This window comes from Anomaloglossus baeobatrachus, chromosome 3 (assembly GCF_048569485.1).
Source record: "Anomaloglossus baeobatrachus isolate aAnoBae1 chromosome 3, aAnoBae1.hap1, whole genome shotgun sequence".
Taxonomy (NCBI): domain Eukaryota; kingdom Metazoa; phylum Chordata; class Amphibia; order Anura; family Aromobatidae; genus Anomaloglossus; species Anomaloglossus baeobatrachus.
The window spans coordinates 346,743,245-346,759,021 of NC_134355.1; positions in this window are offsets into that span (position 1 = coordinate 346,743,245).

The following is a 15,777-nucleotide window of genomic DNA, read 5'->3' on the forward strand; positions in this document are numbered from 1 at the left end:
TACTTCACTTTCCCTTCACTTAGCTTCTCTTGTTGTTTACTCCTTCCACTTCCTCCTCCTAACTCCATCTGCCTGGTTCCTCCCGCCTCCAGGGCTGTGTACTCCTCGGTGGGCGGAGCCAACCGCCTGGCCCACCCCCTGGTGTGAACATCAGCCCCTGGAGGAAGGCAACAAGGATTTTGGTAGCTTTGGTGTTCCTAACTGGGGTGTAGGGTGTGGTGGTGTGATGACCTGTGACTCCTGGCTTGCCCAGGGCGTCACATTTCCCCTTAGCAAAATGCAGACCGTCCGCGGGCTGTCCGTCCAACACCGGTTTTATTTTCTGAAAAATATATAAAAGTAAACGGTAACATATATATAAATTATGGCATCATCCCACAGCGGGAGGTTCATTTCTTAAACGTTACTAAACGGTTTTACGGGTACGGTTTCCGCTCTCTCCCACCCAAGCAACCTGGCCCTGATGCTGCCCCTAAAACCCAGGCAGCACCCCTTGACCCAAGTCCTGCACCAGTTACCCGAGCGGGATCTGTCCTTCCCCTCCAGAGGGTAGCCACCGGTTCCTGTGGTGGCTGGGCCCCAGCCTGCTCTGCTGGGGGCCCTCCGTCCAACCTGCCTCTCCGGAGGCGGCAATGCGGAAACGGTTCGGTAAAACAACCTATTTACAAGCCACTTAACGTTTGTAGTTGCCCTGCAAGTTCACGGGCTTGTCCATGGATAGTTCCCATGCTAAGCAACTTTTAAACGGTCCCCACGGGGACAACGGTGCCGGCTCCGGCCGGTCCAATCACAGAGAATCAGGTAAGGTACACGGTAATCATTTCACCTATCATTTTTCAACAAACAAACAACTCACACAACTGACTTACTGATCCCCCTCTTTAAAGGACGGTCTCCCTGTACGTAAGTGGGGGTCTACCTAGGTTGGAACGGGTGGATCTCCGGGGTCCGGTGTCAGTAGGACTGGGCAGTGGGGTAGAGGGAACAACCGGTTCCTCCTCCCTGCTATCATGTGGGGTAGGCGGAGGCATAGGGGAGCTGGACACAGGTTCATCCCTGGGCACTGGCACTGGTTCTGGGTCACAGTTGACCGCTTCCACTACTTCTTCATCCACAGGTTGTGGGAACAGTATCACTGGAAGAATCACCGCGCCGTTCTGTGTAGGCCAGTTTGCTGGGAAGTCACCCATCACAGTGTGGATCACCTCTTCTGCCTTCTCCACTGGTGGAGGAACTGGTACTTCAGCCACCGCCCTCAATGCTGGTGGGCACCTTTTCAAATGGTCTCGGGAAACTGTGGCCAAAGTGCCTCCTTGGTCACGACTGATTTGGTAGGCCTTCCCATCTTCCCATCCGGTGGGCTGTATGACGTACGGGTTCTGTTCCCATTGGTCATCCAGCTTGTGGGTTTTCCTCTTCCGCTTCAGGACGACATCCCCGGGCTGGAAAGGGCCAGCAGACGCCTTTTTATTAAAGCGCTGCTCCTGCAGTTCCCGACTCCGACTCAAGTTCTTCTCGACATATTCTTGAATCTGCCGGTATTGTGCTCTCCGCCGAGTTTCCCATTCGGCTGTGGAAGGGAGGGCTTCCGGGGCCTCCAACCCCATTTCCAGGTCCACCTGCAGGCGGCCGGGGCGAGCCCTTATCAGATATGCCGGGGTGCACTTTGTGGAACTGGACGGGATATTGTTATACATATCAACCAAGTCGGGTAGCTTTTCCGGCCACAGATTCCGCTCTTCCAGCGGTAGCGTCTTGAGGAGTCCCAGGACCAAGTGATTCATCTTCTCACACATGCCGTTGGTCTGGGCATGGTAAGGGGTGGTCCGGATCTTCTTACAGCCGTACAACTGGCAGAACTCGTGGAACACCTCCGCTTCAAAAGCCGGGCCTTGGTCAGTAAGCACCTTTTCGGGATATCCATGCGGTCGGCAGAAATAGGCCTGGAACGCCCGAGCGGCTGTTCGACCAGTCAGGTCCTTGACGGGGACAACCACCATGAATCTTGAATAGTGGTCTACAATGGTCAACGCGTAGGCGTACCCACTTTGGCTGGGGGTGAGCTTGACATGGTCTAAGGCGACCAGTTCCAGCGGCTGATGTGTGATGATTGGGTGTAGGGGCGCCCTCTGGCTGGTCTCGTCCTTCCTCCTCAGCGTGCAAGGACCACACTCCCGGCACCAGGCTTCTACCGATTCCCGCATCCCACTCCAGTAGAACCGCTCTCTCAACAGCATCTCCAGCTTTTTCCACCCGAAGTGCCCGGCACCATCATGGTATGCCCGCAAAACAGTGGCTACATCAGCCTGGGGAATAATCAACTGGCATATTTTCTCATGAGTCTTCGGGTTGATCAACTCACGGTACAGCTTCCCTTGATGTAGGTACAGCCGTTTCCGTTCTTTCCACAAACGCTGGGCTTCAGCTGGGGCGGCAGGGTCCATCCCAACAGCACCTTGTTCCACCAGGGTCTTGACGAGGCGGACAGCCGGCGCCTGGTTTTGAGCTTCTTGCCACTCTTGACTGGGCCGTGGGTCCAAGTCCACCCGTTGTTGGTGTACCTGAATTCTCTCAGTTGATGGCTGGTGAAATGCAGGCAACTCGATCTCCTCAAGGTCGTCATCCTCGCACCCTTCCTCCGACAAATGGGGCATTCGGGAGAGTGCATCAGCATTGATGTTGACACGACCAGCACGGTACTTGATAGTGAAGTCGTAGTTGGCTAGCCGGGCCACCCATCGCTGCTCCAACGCGCCCAACTTGGCCGTGTCCAGGTGGGTCAACGGATTGTTGTCCGTGAAAGCGGTGAATTTTGCTGCAGCCAAGTAGTGGCGGAACCTCTCTGTGATAGCCCATACCAATGCCAGGAGCTCGAGCTTGAAGGAGCTATAGTTCTCAGGATTCCTTTCAGTTGGCCGAAGCTTCCGGCTAGCATAAGCAATCACTTTCTCCTTCCCATCCTGGACCTGGGACAGGACTGCCCCTAGCCCCACATTGCTGGCGTCGGTGTAGAGGATGAATGGAGAGCCATAGTCAGGATACGCTAAGACCTCTTCCCCGATCAAGGCCGCTTTCAGCTGGCAGAAGGATTCCTCATGCTTTTCTTCCCACACTAGTGGGGCTCCGATGGGTCTACCACCTTTGGTCTGTCCCACGAGGAGATCTTGCATGGGGGCAGCCATCTTCGTGTACCCTTTGATAAAGCGCCGGTAGTACCTCACCAGACCCAAAAACTGCCTTACTTCCCTCACAGTGGTTGGTCTCGGCCAGCCCTGGATGGCAGTGATCTTCTCGGGGTCGGGGGCAACACCTTCTGCACTCACCACGTGCCCCAGGTACTGCACTCTGGGTTTCAGCAGGTGACACTTAGAGGGCTTCAGCTTCATCCCATATTTGGCAAGAGACGCGAACACCTCGGCCAGGTGCTCCAGATGGGCTTCATACGTCTGGGAGTAAACAATCACATCATCCAAGTACAATAGGACGGTCTCGAAGTTTAGGTGTCCCAGACAGCACTCCATCAGCCGTTGGAAGGTCCCTGGGGCATTGCACAGCCCGAACGGCATACTATTGAATTCACAGAGCCCCATTGGGGTGGTGAAGGCGGTTTTCTCTCGGTCTTCCGGGGCCACGGCCACTTGCCAGTACCCACTTGTGAGGTCAAGAGTAGAGAAGTAATTTGCCGTTCTCAGTGCGGCCAAAGACTCTTCAATCCGGGGCAGTGGGTAGGCATCTTTATGGGTGATCTGATTAATCTTCCGGTAGTCTACACACATCCGCATGGTACCATCTTTCTTCTTGACCAGCACCAACGGAGCGGCCCAGGGACTACAGCTGTCCCGAATAACCCCTGCCTCTTTCATATTCCTCAACATATCTTTGGCACACTGGTAATGTGCAGAGGGAATAGGCCTGTACCTCTCTTTGATAGGGGGGTGTTCCCCGGTGGGGATATGGTGTTGGACCCCCTTGATCTGCCCAAAGTCCAGCGGATGTTTGCTGAAAACCTGTTCATACTCCCGCACCACCCTGTATACCCCTGCTTTGTGATGTGTAGGAGTATCATCAGTGCCCACGTGTAGCTGTTGGTGCCACTCATTCACCTCCCCTTGAGGCGGGGTAGTGTTGGTAGTAGGTGGGGAGACTGAGGGACTGGCTTCGTGGATGGTGTGGGGATCCAGGGTGAGTAGCTTGGCAATGGTGGCATACCGGGGAAGCCTAACCTCTTCCTCCCCACAGTTCAGCACCCTCACGGGCACCCTCCCCTTCTTCACGTCTACCACCCCTCGGGCGGCCATGACCGTGGGCCAGTGCTCAGAGGGTATGGGCTCCATCATGGCAGGGTAGTCACGCCCCTGAGGCCCTACTGCTGCTCTACACCAAATCATCATCTCACTCCTAGGTGGCACAAGCAACGGGGCCACATCCATCACTCTCACTCCACCAATCTCTCCTCCTGTTGAGTTTACATGCTGGCGGTACATCAAGGCTCGGATCTCACGCTGCACAGCCCTCTGTCGGCTCCCCGCCGCCGTGGCGGCCAGCTGCTGCAGTAGGGCCAACACATCACCCATACAGTGCTCCATCACATTGGTTCCTAGCACTATCTTTGGGTTATGATCACTGGGTTCATTCATGATCACAATCATACCCTGGTGTTGCACTTCAGCTTGCTCTACTGTCATAGCCACCTGTTTATACCCCACTTGGGTCAATGGGAGTCCATTGGCAGCAATTAGCGTTATACTAGTATCTGGGGGTGCCAGCTCATCTATCCCCCAATACCGCTGGTACAACGTATATGGTATGGTGGTTACCTGAGATCCAGTGTCCAAGAGAGCCATCACCGGTATGCCGTCCACAACCACGGGGATGATGGGTCGGGCCCCGATATACCGGTCCCGCCAGTCCGAGGGGCCACGGGGTTCTACTCCTGAGGGTTGGCCCGGGGCCCCAGGGGTTGCTCGTTTAACGAGCACTCTCGGATGTAATGCCCAGGCTTACGGCACTTGTAGCAAATGGGAGGCCTGCTCCGCGGGTTGCTATTACCTCTCCGCTGCATCCAGGGGACATCTTCAGGGCTGTCGGCAAGCTGTATCGGCGCTGAAAGTTGAGATCTGGTCAACGGTTGGAGTGCAGCAAGAATCTTGGCGAGGTCTCCGTCCATGCGACGGACCTGGGCTGCCAGTTCCTCCATAGTGCTGCTTGGGGCTGCAGGTGTTGGAGAGGTTGGTAGAGTAGGGGCCACCACGGGAGCTGTCTCAATGGGCCACGGAGCTGGCTCCAGTGCTTCTGAGGCTGGGGGCTGTAGTGCTTTAATGGCCCGTTCCTTTAACACAGCAAAGTCCACATCAGGGTGTTCCAGGGCCCACAGCCGGAGTTGTTTGCGATCCTCAGGGGATCTCATCCCCTGCGCAAATTGCTCTACTAACATCTTGTTGCTATCCGCCTCATTAATAGGATTCACCCGCTTCAGCGTGCGGAGAGCGGTTTGCAGACGTAAAGCATAGTCTCGAATGCTATCCACAGCCCGTTGCCGGCACTGGTAAAACTGCATCCTCAGCTCAGCTTCAGTTCGGGTCTCGAAGGCAGTCTGTAGCTTCTCAAAGATGGTGGCTACAGAGAGCCGGTCCCCCTCGGCCCAGGTCTCCGCCTCCTGCTCAGCCGCACCGGTTAACTGGCCTAGCACTATCGCTGCACGTTGCTTATCGATCAGGGGGTACAGCTCTAGCAACGGGTTAAGCTTTTTCCGGAAGGCCTGTAAGGCATCCGGCTTCCCATTATACTGCGGTAGCCAGGCAGCTCCGGGCGCATAGGGCAAGGAGAACGGCATGACCTGAGCGAGCGCGGGGGCCGCGGCACCTCCCACCAGCGCGGCCGGGACCTGGGCAGGCCCATTCCCATCCGCGGGTGCCACTGCGGCTGCGACCACCGCTCCTCCAGCGGCTCCGTCGGGCGCAGACATCTTGTTTCCGTCCCCCTTAGCTTCTTTCCGGCCCCTCCTTTATTGGGGCGGAGTTTTGGCCTTCGCGCCTCTGCTACTCGAGAAGACGCTCGAGCGGGAACTTTTCACGCCAAAGATGGCGACTTCTGGAATTTTTCAGCCGGATACCTCCGTCGGTCACAAGGCGCACCTCTACCCAACGGCAGAGCGGTAAGATCCTGTTCGTGACGCCAAGTTGTCGCGGGCGGAGGAGGGGACGTCGCGCTCCCCCACTGCTGCTCGGGTCCGGCTGGCACTGCGGCCTGCTGCTGCCGCTGCTCGGTGGCTCGAGCGATGGGCCGGATCCCGGGGACTCGAGCGGCGCTCCTCGCCCGTGAGTGAAAGGGGTTGTTTGGGTGTGGGGATTGTTTATTGTCCGTGACGCCACCCACGGTTGTGGTGATTGAATGTACACCACCGCTGCTCTGGCTGGGGATCCCGGGAGTGATGGTGTGGAGCAGCCAGTTGTTGTGTTGCCCCTCCGTGGGTAGGGGTTGGTGATCCCGGGGCCCAGGGAGAAGGTGGGAGATGCAGGGCCTGGTGGGCGCAGGGACGCGGGGGCAGCGCTGTGCCTTGCGGCACTGTGGTACTCACTCAGCCTGAGACGGTGACACAGTTCTCGGTAAACACACGGCTGGAAAGACGGTTCCCACGGACGGCTGCGCTTGCTCTCCCAGTAGGTAACGGTGATGTCCCTTTGTCCTGCACCTAATGTTCTTATTTTGGTATCGATGGGTTCCCACCGGTAACCCGCTCCCCGGCTTGGATATGGGCCGGAGGAGCCCTGCTTTGCCCGCAGACGCTGGCCCCGAGGAACTGGTGCCCTGGCGGTGGCGGTGTTCCTCCTAATGGTCGGACGGTTGTCTTCAATCGGGACTTAGTTGTTTGGAGACAGACGTCCCCTTCACTGACGGATTCGGCAAATTATGGCGACTCCTAGCCTTGCCGGGGTCCGAGAGGCCCCTGCCCTGGTGCTGACTTCGTATACTGCTCCAGACCGCCGGGCCACTACCCGTCCGCGTTCCTTCCAGCAACCTCCGAGCAGTCCCCCTCCAGACAATCACCGCTGTTGCTGACCTTGCTGACACCGTCCTGCACTTAGCCGGACCAACTTCAGGCCTTTCTACTCTCACTTTTACTCTTTCCTTTTTTGCTCCACTACTACTTCACTTTCCCTTCACTTAGCTTCTCTTGTTGTTTACTCCTTCCACTTCCTCCTCCTAACTCCATCTGCCTGGTTCCTCCCGCCTCCAGGGCTGTGTACTCCTCGGTGGGCGGAGCCAACCGCCTGGCCCACCCCCTGGTGTGAACATCAGCCCCTGGAGGAAGGCAACAAGGATTTTGGTAGCTTTGGTGTTCCTAACTGGGGTGTAGGGTGTGGTGGTGTGATGACCTGTGACCCCTGGCTTGCCCAGGGCATCACATTAGCACTTTACAAAAAAAATTGAAGAAATCTCCTAATATACAGTACATCTATTAAAGCTGTATTTCTATATTACACTGGCTATGCTACGTCTCCTCTCAGTGGAGTTGTTCCTTTTTATCTCCATCAGTGTCAGAATGCTGGGACGCATCTTGTGATGACTGCAGAATTTCCTGACCAGATATCTTTTGCTCATTGCTAATTTTAAACCAATTCACTTAAACTGATTCAACCCCAAACACTAACAGCAACATTAAAAACTCTCCCCAAAAGCAGCACCATTTCCTTCTGCCTTCTTACATCTCCAGTCTGGCAGCGGTATTGTGCCTCATCCTCACAGCGGCATTGCCCCTCCTCCCACCTTTCCCCCACTTACAGCGGCATTGCCCCTTCTCTCATCCCCACTGACAACAGCATTGCCCCTCCCTTCACCTTTCCCCCACTTACAGCGGCATTGCCCCTCCTCTCATCCCCACTGACAGCAGCATTGCCCCTCCCTTCACCTTTCCCCCACTTACAGTGGCATTGCCCCTCCTCTCGTCCCCACTGACAGCAGCATTGCCCCTCCTCCCACCTTTCCCCCACTTACAGCGGCATTGCCCCTCCTCTCATCCCCACTGACAGCAGCATTGCCCCTCCCTTCACCTTTTCACCACTTACAGCGGCTTTGCCCCTCCTTTCATCCCCACTGACAGCAGCATTGCCCCTCCTCTCACCCCTCCCTCACTTACAGCAGGATGGCCTGTTTCCCATTACTACCCCTACGTTTTCCCTCTTCCCACCTCTGTTTCACTATCAGCACAGACTGAATGATGCTGACACATATGGGACACAAGATGATGCTGGAGATAAGAGAGAGAAGGACAGGAGAGCCCTCCAGGCTCTAATATAACCTCCACTGCAATTCATTTTTGTAGCCTCCAACTTCTACCTGTAGGAGACCCTCCCTCAGGGTACAGTAATAATTATGAAAGGGTGCACAGTCAGGTGCTAATGTTTTATTGGATAACCCCCGACGAGTGGTATCCTTTTCCTCAAAGGCAATGGTCTCCAGATCACTAATATTTTTGCTTTCTCATGAGAGAGGTCTAAAAAGTGAAGAGCTAATTTACTTGTACGAACAAGGAAAAGGATACAAAAAAATAGCAAATACATTGTATGTTCCTAGAGATACATTAGGAAGCAGAGTTTGCAAGTTGAAAGTTAAAAGGAACACTGGCTGTGCTCGAGTGACTGTAAAAGACCTGCAATAAAGATAAGTAATGAAACATACACTGAAAAGAACACCCTGCCTCCTGTGAAGCATGGTGGTGGCTTGGCTGTGGTCAGGCTACTTTATTTACTCTAGCACTGGAAACCTGGAGAGCATGGATTCAATCAAGTGTCAGTTATTCCTAGCAGAAAATGTCATGCTTTCCATGAAGAAGCTGAAGCCTGGAATTTTTGGACCTTTTAACAAGACAATGATCCCAATTCCTAAACATAACGCAAAGTCCACCAAGTCTTGTTTAAGAAGAAGATAAACCCAAAGGGAATATCGCCAACAAAAGGGCTGCAGGCACATGCGTATCTTGTGATAGCTGCCGTAACGAACATTATCGCTATGGCAGCTTAACACACACTTACCTGCCCTGCGACATCGCTCTGGCCGGCGACCCGCTTCTTTCCTAAGGGGGCGGGTCGTGCGGCGTCACAGCGACGTCACACGGCAGGCGGCCAATAGAAGCGGAGGGGCGGAGATGAGCGGGACGTAAACATCCCGCACACCTCTTTCCTTCCGCATTGGCGGTGGAGGCAGGTAAGGAGATGTTCCTCGCTCCTGCGGCTTCACACACAGTGATGTGTGCTGCGGCAGGAATGAGGAACAACATCGTATCTCCTATTGGTGCGACATTATGAAAATGTCCGACGCTACACAGATCACCGATTTACGACGCTTTTGCGATCGTTTATCGGCGCATCTAGGCTTTACATGTTGCGACGTCGTTACCGTTGCCGGATGTGCGTCATTTTCAATTTGACCCCGAAGATATCGAAGTAGCGATGTCGCAACGTGCAAAGTACCCCTAACTTTTGCAGGGAAATTGCTGTTTCAGCTACCAACCTACACAGTTGTACTGACCGCTCACAAAGTCCTGGAAGGGGAAAAGCCATTTTCCTGCATGACTAAAGGCCGCTTTACATGCAGCGACATCGTTAGCGATGTAGCTCGTGAAAGCACCCGCCCCCGTCGTTTGTGCGTCACGGGCAAATCGCTGCCTATGGCGCACAATATCGCTAGGACGTGTAACACGCAGTTACCTTCCTAGCGACGCCGCTGTAGGCGGCGAACAACCTTTTTTTTCAGGGGGAGGTTCGTGCGACATCACTGCGACGTCACACAGCGGCCCGCCAATAAAAATGGAGGGGCGGAGAGCAGCCACATTAACGACACGCCCACCTCGTTGCCGGAGGACGCAGGAACGCTGCTGTTCGTCGTTCCCGGGTTGTCACACATAGCGATGTGTGCTGCCTCAGGAACGACGAACAACCTGCGTCCAGCACCAGCAACGAATTTTTGAAAATGAACGACGTGTCAGCGATCAACAATTAGGTGAGTATTTTTGATCGTTAACACTCGCTCATAGGTGTCACACGCAATGACGTCGCTAATGACGCCGGATGTGCGTCACGAATTCCTTGACCCCGACAACATCGTTAGAGATATCATTGCGTGTAAAGCCCCCTTTAGTAATTGTGCAGAGAAATGGTGGCAGAACTGCAGCGGCGCACGGCACCACAGTATAAGGAGCACTGGTCAATGGGGGGGTTTCCAATTAATCTAAGCACCTCCTCCACTTGGTGCTGCCCTGTTATTTTAGGACTGTTTTTTTTTCTCCTGTGCCCTTCCATCCTAAGGTTATGCCCCCATAGTAAAAGTGCAGATTTTCCCTTCACCCAACTGCTTGTATCCTCCAGATCTTTATTCTGGGCCTCTGCATTTGCCCCATTTTGACCCTGGCCAAAGGCCCACCATAGAGATCTGGAGGATTTGACCAGTTCGGTGAAGGGAAAATTAGCATTTTTTTACCGTCTGGCACTAGTTACTGTGAGGTGGCTGTCACCAATCACTGCAGAGGTGTATCTAGGCTTTTTGTCACCCGGGGCAAGACTTCAGTTTGGTGCCCCCCATGTGACTAATTATTAATATGTGATTTGCACACTCACAGTCACGTGATGACGAGCTGCGCTTAATAATTTAATTCTCTTAGTGTTCAAAGAGAAACATAGGAAGAAAAGCCAGTTGTCACATGCAAGTATGAAAATCACATATGAGTAGAGTGGCCAAATGATGACTACTGGAACCAGAAGCAGAGCTGAATCCTGACAGGGAGTATATTACACGCTCTTATGATTGGGCTACACTGCTTAATTTTATAAGGGGTTGTCCAAGTTTGAGATGAAAATCTGCAGTCACTATGTGACTGCACACTTCTGAATTCTCACAGTGCACACACTGGACACTGTCAGGATTCTCTGTTGGCGGCGGTGAGAGTGCGAGGTCACTCAACTGCAAGTATATGAATTACATATATGTGGTTACGTGCCGACGCGACATGCGTGGCCTCGCTCAAAATGAATTGAGTGAGGCTGGACACGTCAAATCAGAATGAGACCAGAAATATAAAAATCTCATACTTGCACTCACATGACCTTCCACTATTGTCACTGGCACCGGAGATCCTAAAAGTGTGCGGGAGCATGCATTGTGAGAATTCAGAAGCCTGCAGTCACTTAAGCGGGCTTTACACGCTGCGACATCGCTAATGCGGAGTCGTTGGGGTCACGGAATTTGTGACGCACATCCGGCCGCATTAGCGATGCCGTTGCGTGTGACACCGATAAGCGATTTTGCATCGTTGCAAAAACGTGCAAAATCGCTAATCGGCGACATGGGGGTCCATTCTTAAAAATTGTTACTGCAGCAGTAACGAAATTGTTCCTCGTTCCTGCGGCAGCACACATCGCTGCGTGTGACGCCGCAGGAACAAGGAAGCTCCCCTTACCTGCCTCCCGGCCACAATGCGGAAGGAAGGAGGTGGGCGGGATGTTACGTCCCGCTCAGCTCCGCCCCTCCGCTGCTATTGGGCGGCGGTTCAGTGACGTCGCTGTGACGCCGCACGGACCGCCCCCCTTAGAAAGGAGGCGGTTCACCCGTCACAGCGACGTCGCCGAACAGGTAAGTATGTGTGACGGCTGTTGTGCGACACGGGCAGCGATTTGCCCGTGTCGCGCAACAGATGGGGGCGGGTACCCACACTAGCGATATCGGGACCGATATCGCAGTGTGTAAAGTAGCCTTTAGAGTCACTGCAGAATTTCATCTCGAACTTGGACAAGCCCTTTACTTATAAAATTAAGCAGTGTATCCCAATTCTAAGTTAAGGGGTTGTCCAATCTTACAATTTATGAATTGTTACTTGTGTACAGAATCAGAACTAATAACAGCACCAGAACCAGCAGAGGTACAGAAATACATAATTATAACACCCAACAGTACAGAAACACAGCATTACAACCACCAGCAGTACAGAAATTCATCATCAGAACCACAGCAGTACAGAAATACATCCATATAACATCAGTTCAGAAACACAGCATCAAAACCCTCATCGATACAGAAATACATAATCAGGACCACAGGCAGTACATCGTAAATCAATTGCAATGTCAGGTCAGACCCATACATATTTGTATTGCATGAACCTACAACTTCCAGTACATCCAGGGCTGGCTCCAGGTTTTTGTGGGCCCCGGGCAAAAGACTGTTAGGGCTCGTGCGCACGTTGCGTCGTGTCACTGCAGAAAATTCTGCAGTGATTTGACAGCTCATGTGCGATTCAAATCGCTGCAGAAACACTGCATAATGGATGCAGTGTTTCTGCAGAAAAAAATGCCGATTTCATGCGCTCGGGATGCTGCCTCTCCCATAAACAGAGTGGGAGCTGCATCCAAAGCACACGGAAAAATTGACATGCTGCATTTTTAAACGCAGTGATTTTGTCACATTTTTGACACTCAAATCGCTGCGCTCAAAAAAGCATTGTGCGCACGGATTATGCGCAATCTTCATAGATTGTGCTGGGGATGCAGGACGCATGCACTTACGCTGCAGTGCTAAACGCTGCGTAAACGCATGAAATTACGCAACGTGTGCACGAGTCCTTAGTCTGCCCCATACACACATAGAAACGCACATATACTGTACATATTTAATGCAAATTCACAAGAATACATCTAAATAGGCAAATCTATACACAGTCATATACACTGACATATATAGATACACATCATACATGCACATACGGATACATTAGAGGTATTAATATGGGGAAATCGTCAGCAGCCTCACTCACCTCCCCCGCTTGTCTCTCATCCATCTCCTCCTGGACATGTGGCTGTGCCACGCTTTTTTGTGGCCATGGCTAACAGACATGGCCGCACACAGTGCACACCTACACTGCTATATACATCAAAGGAGAGGCTGGAGACATACAGCAATGGGGGCACATACAGCTCCAGAGGGGGGCATACAGCTCTGAGGTTGTATACAGCACTGGAGTGGGGGGACATACAGCTCTTGGGGTATACAACTCTGGGGTGGGGGGTGATACAGCCCTGGGGGGTATACAGCACTGGGATGGGGGGAGATACAGCTCTGGGGTGGTATACTGCACTGGGGTGGGGGGACAAACAGCTCGGGGGGGTATAGCACACTGGAGTGGGGAGACAGATACTTCTGGGGGGGTATACAGTACTGGGGGGCAGTGGACAGACATTTCTGGGGGTATACAGCACTGGGGTCAGGGGACAGAGTTGTGGGAGTATACACCACTGGGGTGGGGGAGGACAGACAGTTCTGGGGTATATAGCATTGAGGACAGGGGACAGACAGTTCTGGGGGGTATACAGCACTGGGGTCAAGGGACAGACAGTTCTGGGTGTATACAGCACTAGGATGGGGGGACAGACAGTTCTGGGGGTATACAGCACTGGGGTGGTGGGAACAAACCATTCTAGGGGTATACAGCACTGGGGTGGTGGGGACAAACAGTTCTGGGGGTATACAGCACTGGGGTGGTGGGCTCAAACAGTTCTGGGGGTATACAGCATTGAGGTCAGGGGACAGATAGTACTGGGGGTATACAGCACTGGGGTAGGGGGACAACATACAACTCAGCGGGATGTTGATGCTTCGGCTCCTCTCTTTATCTGTGGGTTGAGCCTAGAATGTATGGGCTCCTTCCAGGTAGTGGACGTGACCAGCTTCATTACAAATTAAGTCATCTGTGGGACGGGAGCGCAGTGCACACTACGTGCTAGCTCTGCCCACAGACGAACTTGGACCCTGCATGCAGCAGTGAAAGCTGCGAGCAGGTGTGGATTTAAGAGCCAGCAAATCAGGAAAGTGCGGATGCTGGCATCAGCGCTGCGGTCCCCGGAACTCGGTTCGGGGGCCGCAGCATGCATTACCGCCCTTGCTGACAGGTGATGACGCCGTCCCTGGCCGCCTGGGAGACTCGGAATTCTGCATCAGCAGGCCCGACAGCGCCCCCCCCGCCACTGTGCCCGGGGCACACGCTCTGCCAGCCACCCCCTAGATACGCCTCTGGGTTAAATAATGTGACAGTCTTATAGATTCTGGAAGCAACAATACCAAATATGTGTATTTTTTTATTTCCTTTTATTTTTACATAAATATGTGTATTTATTGGAGTAATTATATTTTACAATTTTGTTATTTATTGTGTTTTTACTGTATATTTCTACTTAATAGGTGAACTATTTTTTTTACTTTTTTTTTTTTACTTAGTCCCTCACTCATACTTCAACTTTTATTTCTCTGATCACTTCTAATGAATTGCAATAAAAATGTACTGCAATGCATTAGAGCTGTCAGGTGGACACTAGCAGAGAAAACCTTTTAGACCATGACCCTGGAATGGTCTAACAGGCCACCATAGCTAGTAGACAAGGAGGTCATTATTTGACATCCAGTTGCCATTACTATGGTCAGCAGCGTGCAATTACGTTGTGGAGGTGCCACTCTATCGTTCCATATGCTGCAATCACAATTGATCACAGCATTTAGTGAGTTAAACAGCCAGGGGTGGTTCAGGCTCCGGCCTTGTCTGTGACAACCGGAGACCTGCTACCAATTAAGCTGAGCTTCCGGCAGAGAACGCAACTGCCCATGCCCACGATCAGGGTTCGGACATGCTTTTGGCTTGGAAAACCACACCACCGGTCAGTTTATGCTGCAGGCCATACACACACACAGTGGCCATGGGATTTCTATAAATCCCATCCACTGTGCTTGTACTGTACAACCCAGCATTTTAGACGTAGTGAAAACACGCTGCATCCAAAACGCTGCAATCACTGATCATGGGCATGTACCCATATATGTAATAGAGCCTCCTGATGAACCGAATTGGAGAAACACGTTGAGGATTTTTTCTACCTGAAGGAAGCAACTTTGCACATGGTCCTAATCTATATACATAATTGCCTTATTCTGTCTGTCTGTCTTGCTCAAAAATTGTGTAACGGTGACAGTGTCACCATGACAGTGTCGTTAGCGTGACAACTGTCGGATTGGCCGCTGGGCTCAGCCTGGCCCCGCCCCCCGCATGGATTAGCCGCTCGCCCCGGCCCTCCGCACGCATCACCCGCTCCAGCGTACACCGGCTCCCGGTACACATGTGCAGGGAGCCGGCATACGCTGACGCCTCGCCCCGCTCACCCCCGCCACACGTTGGCACACTCGGCCCCGCCCCCTGCGGACATAACCTTGCGATGCTGGAATCGTGACGGAGCCGGTGTACGCTGGTAACCATGATACACATCGCCAGGGCCGTATTTGCCACTAGGCACCCGTGGTCCCGTGCCTGGGGCGGCACGTTGCGGGGGGCGGCACTTTCTGGCAGCAAAGAAAAAAAAATAAAATATAATTTTTTTTTTAATTTTTTTTTACATCCCCGCCCCCCCGCCCCTCCCTCCGTTGCACTCCGCTGTGTTCTCGGGGGGGGGGAGGGGTTGGGGGGGTGTTGAGAGGGAGGAGAGACGCGCTCTGTCTATTGAAATACACGGCGGGCGCCAGGCATAGTGAGCTGATTAACCCCGGAAGTTCCAGCACCTGCACTTCCGGGGTCAGAGGCGCGCGGGCGCGCCAATCAGCTCACTGCCCCGTCCTGCAGCGTCCAATGCTGCAGACGACACACGCCGCGGAGGAGGACCCGACTGAAGCTGGAGCCAGCCAAAAGAGGATACTCACGAGCAGTGCAGCCGGCAGCGGAGTAGGTAAGGCAGAGCCTAGAATGTATGGGCA